General features: G+C 43.7%; 1 long non-coding RNA gene across 2 annotated transcripts; it reads right to left on the bottom strand.

Annotated features, from left to right (window-relative positions):
- Nucleotides 1–4,966: 4,966 nt before the first annotated feature.
- Nucleotides 4,967–9,592, bottom strand: LOC124683194. Of its 2 annotated transcripts, XR_006996591.1 has the most exons (4): nt 9,261–9,592; nt 8,112–8,191; nt 7,800–7,980; nt 4,967–6,223 (listed from the first exon to the last, which is right to left on the bottom strand). It is a non-coding gene; the product is annotated as an uncharacterized LOC124683194 (long non-coding RNA). The 2 variants fall into 2 exon arrangements; XR_006996590.1 differs by having other exon boundaries at nt 4,967–7,980.
- Nucleotides 9,593–10,094: the final 502 nt, after the last annotated feature.

Below are 10,094 nucleotides of genomic sequence, written 5' to 3'. Positions count from 1 at the left end.
CCAATTAAATCTCACTATACTCATCATGATATGTATGTGCATTGTCATGCTCTCTTTATTTGTCAATTGCCCAACCGTAATTTGTTCACCCAACATGCTTGTTCGTCTTATGGGAGAGACACCTCTAGTGAGCTGTGGACCCCGGTCCATTCTTTAATACTGAAATACAAATCTCTCGCAATACTTGTTTTCTTGTTTTCTCTGCAAACAATCATTTTCCACACAATACGGTTAATCCTTTGTTACAGCAAGCCGGTGAGATTGACAACCTCACTTGTTTCGTTGGGGCAAAGTACTTTGGTTGTGTTGTGCGGGTTCCACGTTGGCGCCGGAATCTCCGGTGTTGCGCCGCACTACATCCCGCCGCCATCAACCTTCAACGTGCTTCTTGGCTCCTCCTGGTTCGATAAACCTTGGTTTCTTTCTGAGGGAAAACTTGCTGCTGTGCGCATCATACCTTCCTCTTGGGGTTGCCCAACGAACGTGTGAAATACACGCCATCATTGTACCACACTGATGCAAGTGAATGCGAGCTGCTCGCCAGACGCGACTTCGTGTCCGATATGTGTACTATGCCTTCTCCATCTAGTGCTAGTTACGCCTCTGTGCTAATTAATTCTATCCCAGTGCCTACATCTAGCACAAACCTCTGTCATTGCAGCTGTGAGTCACCACGACCATTGGAGCCCAATCACAAGAGCGAGCTCGATCAGCCGTCTCAACCAGAGAGGCATGTGTCTCATGGTTAGCTATCTACAACTTGCTGTCTTACTAAAACCGTGCCTATCATAGAGATCACCTCGCTGGTGTAGCAATGGCTGCAAGTAGCTGCTATGGGGATAAGGAAGAAAAAATTTAAAAAATGGGGTGGGGCCAACAAGCAGGAAAGCTATCTATAGCTTTATGGATGTTTCTGGAATTGGGTAGAAAATAGTAGATGACACTGTAGCAGCGAATCCCAGAGACCAAGGCCGTTGGATGATGTCTAATGAACGACATAACTATGTTCAAGAAAAAAACGGCAGAACAAAATGGGCGAAATTAGCTTGAATTTTGATAATAAATCTTGGGCATTTTCCCTCGAACATGATGTACTACTACTGTACTCAACTTTGGGTAGTCTCTGGACTAGTCTCCCTCGTCCACCAATTATTATTATTATATTATACTACTGCGGAAAGTTGAGGGGAGTCCCTAGTCCCGAGCACTTCGCCCACTTCCCCTGGCCTCATCCCAGAGATCTCACACCAACCACCTCACCGTCGACTAGCCGCCAGTCTACACCCCTCCGAAGAATCCCCAATGGCGGCGACGCCCCTACTAGAGCGCTCCTCACGCGAGCCCATCATCAAGTCTGGCCCACATGTCTTCCGTGCCTGCCGTGTGTCGGCAAGCACGACCGACTTCTCCATCGGCGAGCCGCCGGCCGTGGGCGAGGGCGAGGCGTCCCCGTACACTATGACAGTGCACATCTTCTTCTCGAGGACGTACGAGCTCAGGAGGATGGCCGGCCCCCTCCCTGCCCCACTGGATGAGGACGATATCGCCACTACACCCTGCGAAGAGGTGGTGCTGGATCTTGGCTTGCCTCCGAGGGAGCTGCGTAGTGGGGGCTATGTCGTGCGAACTATGCGCGAGATTCTTGCCCGTGTATGGCTGCTCAAGAACCTGAACCTCACGGAGGAGGAGTGAGACATCATCATGCCTTACGATGTTATGCACCCGATGTGGCAGCGAGGCGTGTCGTCGGGTCGGTGGCCTCCACTTCGACCTCACCCTTAGGGTGGACCACCGGCTCATCGTCAACTTGTCGGCGCCGCAAGACAGGTTGGGTCCTAGTTGCGCCGGAGGACGGCCACCTGCGAGCATATGCATGCGGGGGCTATCGCGGCGCACAACGGTGCGTCTCCGGGGATGCAAACACCCGTTCCATAGGAAGTGCATCTTCTCCTGGTTTGTAACGAACGCCAGCTGCCCTATCCGCCGCGATAAAGTGCTGACCCATCTTATTTTCGATTTGTAGCATAGTATGAATAAAAACCCTGTATGATAGGGATGCCATGCCAACTTGAATCCTATGTCAAGAGAAATTCTATTTGATTGTGGTTATAAGATATTTTGCATTAGTTTGATCTATTATCATTCTATTTTCCTATGTGATATGACCATATGAATCAAACAGCCTGGGATTACTTCCACACAATTAAGTTTGACCAACTTTTAGTAGGACAACAAACATAAATAATTAGTCATCATGGGATTACAATCCAACAGATAATTGTCTTCAGGACTCATACATTTTCCAAATAGAAAAATCAAAACAAATCATGGTTCTTCATCTCACCGCATGATACAGAGACAAGAGTCTAATCATCATCATCATCATCATCATCATCATCACCTCCGTCTTCATTCTGATATTCGTGCATGGTCTCATCCTGCTCGTCGTGTCCATTCTCCTCCTGAGATTCACCAGGTAGCTTCGGTTTATCCATCTCTTTGTCGACTATACTCACCTCAACGATGAAATCTACTTCTCCATCATGTGCGGGGATACCGTATCCAACGAGGTTTCATCAATGTCAGCAACTTTAGTTTGCCTAGAACCAACGAAATCATCTTGTTGGGCACCAATTATTGGATCCACATTCTCATCCAAATCATATATGTTCCTTGCCACAAACTTTTGCACATACTCGCCATCCTTTTCTAGATCTGTCTTCCAAGAAAAGTACCTTGGCCGCTTGAGGTACCAAAATATAAGGATCATCCTTGTACCATCGAGCGATAGTATTGATCGATATGAAATACCCATCATTTACGGCACCTTTGCCCTTTTTTGGATCTTGGTTGTACCAGTAACACTTAAATAGAACCACAGATCGGACAGTAACCTTATCACTATAGAACAACTGAATAACCTCTTCTATGTGACCATAATGGTCAAATGACTCTGATCTCTTCTTTCTAGTTGTCAAGTGATCTCTACTGGTTGTGATGCCACTATTTCGTGTCTTCAAATGTTGTTCACGCTCATAGGAGCTGTAATGGACACCATTGGCATTGCAAGCTGCAGCTACCAACACCCTCTTATCTGGACCACGTGATAGGACAAGGAGATCAGCACTAACAGCGCCTGGATTCTCCGCATGGAGTTTCGAGATCTACGATTACAAAATAGACAAGAGGTCGTCTCATGTGAAGACACATAGACAAGTCAGAGTGCAATTGAACATCTTGCATGTTTCTCAAACCAGTCCTGAAACCCACTCCCACGTGCCGATAGTTTTCCATTCGTTTCCATGTACAACCTGCAAAAAAAAGCCAAGTCAGCTAAATATATTTCATTTTGATACAAGTTCATAGTATATGCGAGGAACTGAGGATTTCGTGTGCATAGTACTCACTTAACATATTCATCAGCCTCTGCAGCATTATTCAGCACATACCAAGACAGCTGTTCAAATTCAGACTGCTCTAATGTTTTTTCGGTCCTCTTTCCTATTAGCTCAACACCATGATTAAAAACAGATCCTCCAACTTCCAAAATTCTGCGACCCCGGTTGAATCTGGTCTCAATATCAGGAATATATCTTGATGCAAATGTATATGCGTCAGCAGCAATATACGCCACTGCAATGCAAGCCTCCGGTCTAGCTTTGTTCCTAACTTTATTCTTGAAAGTGCACAGTCGACGTTCTATAGGTAACATCCATCCATACTGTACCAGACCTCTTAAAAGTGCCTCATCAGGTAGATGAACAGCCAAATGCACCATCACATCAAAGAACGCTGGAGGATATATCAGCTCCAGCTTGCACAGGATTACTGCTATGTCCACCTTAAGACGTTTTACAACAGCTCTCGCTTAGAGTTTTACTACATATTTCCCTAAAGAACCTTCCCAACTCTGCAATCACGCTTGTACATATTTGGCTTCACTAAATCTTTAATGCCAATAGCTAAAAGCCTTTGCGGCAGGATGTGACAATCGTGAGTTTTCAACCCTTGGAGCTTGTTTCCTTCAGCATTGAGACAATTTGCAATGTTGGAAGCAAATCCGAACGGGAACATCACACCTCGGAGGTACTCACAAAATAATCTCCTTTTAGGCATCGGCAATGTGAATTCCGCGCCTCGAAACTTATAATGTTTTTCCTTGCCTTTGTTCACTTTGTCATTACGATCCAGTTGCAAGTGCCTGTTAACATTCAATGTTGCACAATCAATCCTAGCATTTGAGCTATCTTTTGTCTTGGATGGAATGTTGAGTAATGTGCCGACAATGCTGTCACATATATTTTTCTCCACTAGTAAAGGGGCACGTGCAACGCACGTCTTTATATCAATATAAGAATACAATTATAAAATGTGTCAACTATATCCTTTAATAAGTAAGTATGTAAGATTTTCATGGGTCCAAAAATAGATCTACCACTTCTATTTGGTCTCGAGGTGTGATTATTTCACATGACATCATCAACACAATATTACAAATTCCTTTGAATGCCAAGAGTCTGACCAAGGAAAACCAGGAACAGATCCAACACCAATATGAGAAGATAATTTTATAACTCAGCAACAACCAACTGACTTAGCAACTTCATACTGCAGAGAGTGGTTGGTGAGCTCCATCTTCTAGACCGCTGCTCAAATCCTGGCCTGGATGCGGGAAGAGATTTACTGTATCAAAATAAATAGTTCATATCTACACAAACAAACTGAACTGAAGTAGAGGGATGGCATCGTCATGTAACTACTTTTTAAAGAGGTTATCATAGCATGACAAGCTGAAAAAGAACTTGAGGTAAATTTATGAACCAACATTATGGAACTGAATCACTTGCGCAATTTCTAATACGGGCTCCCGTTAGCGGTGTTTCCTGCTTACACTAACAAAATGACAAAATCCCCAACTTCACATGCAAGAACTACTGGCAGCGCAAAATAAGTGACCATCAAGAACTAAAGATTTTTGTTTTCTTCCATGACTCTATAAACAATTGTATAATAGTCCATCAAAAAATTAAGAAAGCCAAAAAATAATGTGTATCTAAGGGCAATGCCTCTGTGTACCAATTGGGAAAGCAACGAAGTTGTAATTAGCACACGTAAAACTAACAATATTCAGCTACCGAGAGAAGTACATTTCAAGTTTTACTTATATCCAAATTCCAAGGGAATCCGTCAAAAAAAAATCCTAGGGAAAGGATTCAGTTTTATGTTACAACTAATGAGAAAAACCAATTGCAAGACGTTCAAACACCCTAAACAATCATCGCATATAAAAGAAAGTGAGGGAACTTAGAAGGATGGGGAGATTTAGCTACATCAGTCCGTTTCACCGGACTCGATCAGTTCACCCTGTCTCCTCTCCCTTATCGCCCTAGTTGAGAGTCGCTTCCTCCTCCTCCCTGCCGCCCCTGGCCTCCTCTCTCCGGTGGCGATGCTGGCCGGCGAAGAGAAGGTTTAGGTGGTCTGGCTCCTCTGTAAATAGTAGGCTAGGTTCTAGTTTAGGGCTACCTTTATGGAGTTTGGGCCTTGTGCTCGACTGGAGTGAGTCGCTGGTTTGCGCGAGCCAGTTCCAGCGACTCCTGGTGTTCGTCGCTTCCTTTGTGGCACTCTGGAGGACAGAGCCGGAGGCGGAGCGTGGCGGCGGCGCTGGGATCTCCTCCAATAAGCTCGTATTTGGTGGTGATTCAGATCGAGAAGATGTGTGTCTGCAGCCGTCTTCTTCAGGCCACCGAGGAGGTGGATGGCAAGGATGGTGGCGGATGTGTATTCTTTCTCGAGCTGGATGGTCGGGGATCTTGTTGGCTGCAACCTGCGGAGCTTCTAAACGGCGGCAATTTGGCGCCGCTGTTACTCTAGGCCGATGCGGCCACTCCGCGCTGGGATGCTGCGTGTGGCGCAGCTCCTCCATCAACCTCCAGGCCGGTGTGCCGTCAAGGAGGCCTTTCAAGTTGAGTTCCGGTCGGAGTTCCCCATTCTACCTGCGTCAAGTGGTGTGTCCCCGACGCGAAAAGGCCGGCCGGCGACGGGATTCAAGCAGCGGTGGAGAAGAGGATCTTCTGGGACTGGATGGCGTTTGCAATTTTCTTTTTAGGGTCCTCTGTGTAAATTTCCTGGCCTGCTTTCAAGCTTCTTTCTTTCAGGGCCTGTACTGTAAAATGTACCCACCGAGTTAATGCAGCTTCTTCGGGGTCTTTCTAGACCCGGTCCCCTGTTCAAAAAAAAAGTCCCGTTTCAGTAGAATGCATAAAAGATTGCCTATGAAGACAATCTAATAATACCATTACAGGTCCCAGAAGCTAGTAAGAAAGAATAGCAACCTGTTAACTTCTCAGAGCTACCAAACATTCAGAAAAGGTCGAAGATAGCAAGAAAGAATGTCAATAATAAAAAGTGTATCACACAAACTTAAAATATATATTCATTGGACAAATAATGTTTTCTATCACTGATGGCACCAAAGGTTCTCATTTTCCTCTCAAAAGAAGGGTTGGATATATTTAATGAGCTTTTAGATGTATTACCATAAAGTTTCCAGCAAACAGAAAAACACTATTTAAATAACGACAATGTGATGCAAAACAGCTTATGATTACGATCTACCACCACTACTCCTGGGACAACATTGCAAAGGCACAAAAAATTGGCACAAAGTGTATTGGTGATTATTTAATATTCATTTGGTTGAGAAATTTACAGAAAACTCAATCCCTTAATTTGAACGTTGCCTCGCGTTCTTGCAGGAAAAAGAAACCGTTATGAACAATTGAATAAAAGTAAATGTTGGATGGTTCAACTTGAAAGAAAAATTTCATGCACCTCTACTCTTAGCACTTCCAGAAAGAGCATATGAACATTGCCAATAAGGTTCAGTTTTAAGATCCGTATAAATCCTGAAAAATTTAGGCTTCACAATGCATGTCTCCTATCCTTCTTAATGATTTTTTTACATACATAAGGAATGATACCGTGAGATCCCATAAGTGGGGAGCATATATATCTACATTAATAAAGAGAGTGGAGACTTACCTGTAACTTTACATCAAATCAATGAAAGTTAGATCAAATTCGAAATCTGTAATAAGCCAACTTGAATATCAAAACTAAATACCGCGAATAAATCTTTGGTCAAATATTCAATAGCTATCTTTCTTTTAAACCGCCCATACTACATCAATCATATAGAAGGGTAATAACTAAGAAGAACACACTATAGTGACACAGATTAAATGTTGTTTACTGTCAATTTCACATTCAAAACTATGAGGACTTAACGAACAGAGCAGATCAGCGTTTTCGAATTAAAAAAGTCCAGAATTCATGTTGGTTCAAACCTGCATTACTGAGCGCAAGTTGTACCCCTGTACATACCGAGCTCGTGTAAACAGAAGTAGTAGTTTAGATTTGGTTCATGCATAACTTTGAATCTGAGAAGTTGAAATTTGGTACATACACAACTCGTGTAAACATAAGTAGTATTGAGGAGTAGCAGTTCAGATTTGTAAATAGAAGTAGCTGCGCGATCTGAAGGAATGCAGAAGAACCAATCTAAACCACTGAAGCCCAGCTTCCTTAGTTTGTCATACAGCAAGTACACAAACATAGACAAACAAAATATGAACTAAGCTGAACCAATCTGAACCAATAGAAGCTACAACACTGCACTATTTGGATATATACCAGTATAGAAGTGAAATGGACCAATGAATGAACACAACAATGCACTATTTGGCACCATGAACAGAACAATGCAACTGGGGAAAGATTGAGGAAAACAGAAAGTCTACCTTTAGCTCCAGGTAACAGCTTCAGAGAGCTGGTGTTCATGTCGGCGGCGTCGAGCGTGCAAGGACCCAGTGTTCGCAGGCGGAGGCAGCGAGCCTGTGGGATGAGTATGCGGGGCGGCGGCGGACGACGCCGTCAAGGGCAGGACCATGCCAAACTAAAATAAGCTTCTACGTGTTTCATCTGGAATGAAGGAAGTATAACATTAGGGTACGGGAATACACAAAAATAAGAACGCAAGAAAAACCTTTGTAATTGGAATTTAGATGTAAATGTACATGTACACACTAACAATACTCAATACTCATATATACCTGTCTACAGGAGTGGCGTGCTTGAGAATCTCAGTGTAGATGTTGGTCCCTGCAAAGCCAAATCTTTCGGTCCATCTCTCCTACATAAGATTTTTTTTTTTAAAAGAGTTTAGTAAACTCTGAAGGAAAACAACGATTCAGAAATATGAAGTAACTCTTGCTTGACACTTTCATAACACAGGCCGTACTTTTTCTTTCGTGGTAAATTCCCATTTTTCAAATAGTTGCGAATACTCATGAATCAATGGGAGCGTCTATAAAACACCTATTTTTCATGTATAACTCGATGGAGATATGAGATAAAAGATCATTCTATTTTGAAAATGATTAGCATCAATGAAAAGAATAAGCTAAATCTTTGTTTGAAAAAGGAAAATTAGGCTAAATCTCCAGCATTGAAATACTTATGATTTTAAAGAATACTCTGCTGTGTCTGAAAGCCACGATTTTTTGCTAGATCTGTACCCAGGCCACATTCATCATACCGCGAAAAGACACACCCAGTTGATCAAGATAAAATCAGACCGAACAATAGAGAGAACTACATAGCTAACATACCAATGTAAAAAGACATGTTGGTTCAATTGCTCCGTTCAAGAAAGTTACTTCTCCAATCTTATTTTGTTGTACCTAAGCTATTTCAACATCTGCATAGCAATATATACATTGCCAACACCTGCAAAAATTACTACTCCCTCGCCCTAAATACTTGTTGTAGGTTCAATGAATCAAGATATATTTTAGCCTATATTTTCATTAAATCTGTAAAAAAGGGCTGGAGGGAGTACATAATAACTGACGGGAAGAGGTTATCTGATAATGGTCCTGGAGACTAAAAAATTATACTCGGATCAGCTTTACATAGCTTTTTATTATGAATATTTATCCGTGCAAATGGTAGCTGTGAACCAACCTCATATAAAAAATGAAATGAACAATATCCATCTACCTGTGGAACAAAACGTTCAGCATTTAAAGAAACCTGTTGGTTTACAGGACCATAAATGCTAGCGTTGTGAACGTTGACACCCTCTGAATGTACTATACTTCAGCTCTATGGGGAACAGCCTATTCATGGAATCCTAGAAAAGCGATCTAAGCACAGCTAAGAGTAGGCATTCATGAACCGTAAGTAGAGAAATGCCAAACCTCGGAGTAGAGGGACTCGGGTTCCATTTCTGATGGAGCACCACAACAACCATAGTACGTCGTAGGTGTTAGTAACGGTAGACTGGATCCGTCCGGACCTAGATCAACGTTGCCAGATCGTTTCTGCTGCGTCGCGCACAGCGGAATCCGTCGTCATGGTGTGGGCGCCCCAGCCTAGGAGCGGGGGATTCCTCGGATCGAGAGGCCGGCGATCAACCTCGGCAGCGGTGGTCCTCGGATCTGGAAGGCTGGTGGTCAATCGCAGCTACTACGGCGTGCCCAGGAAGACCGCGGTGGCGGCGGTTCCTTCGAGCCGCTGGTCTGGCGCAGGTTGTGAGGGTGGGACGGGGAAAAAGAAGAAAGCACGGTCTGCGAGAGGTGTGGTCCGAGATGGGGACGGGGTGTTCCGCTCCGTCAAATATGGAATCAATCTGGACCATACGATGCGGGTCATTTAACGGTTAAGATTTGTTGGATGGGACGCTCTCGCTCTTTTAAAGTAGTGGAGATGGAGATGGAGATGTGCATGATATCAATATTATGCCGAAGCTTCTTACCAGCCCAATACGGCAAGTCCCAAAGAGTGGCCATGCGCTTATAAAATATTCTCGGTCTATCATTTTCCATTTCCTTCCTCTTGGTAAATGCTGCTATTTCACCTCCCATCTTCCTTTTGGTAGCTGCTAGACTCAGTTCATCTCCTCTCTTCTTCCTTTTTCTACCTGCTACTACTCGCTGCTGCATCTTCCGTATTCTTCTCTGCTGTACCTGCTGTGGCGGCTGGTGGTTTTCCTCGGTTTAACATTTCCGACCGCTTCTAGGTGCGCCTCCAAC

The sequence above is a fragment of the Lolium rigidum genome, chromosome 1 (assembly GCF_022539505.1).
Source record: "Lolium rigidum isolate FL_2022 chromosome 1, APGP_CSIRO_Lrig_0.1, whole genome shotgun sequence".
Taxonomy (NCBI): domain Eukaryota; kingdom Viridiplantae; phylum Streptophyta; class Magnoliopsida; order Poales; family Poaceae; genus Lolium; species Lolium rigidum.
Note: the sequence above shows the minus strand (reverse complement) of the source record. Positions and strands in the feature narration are given on the sequence as shown.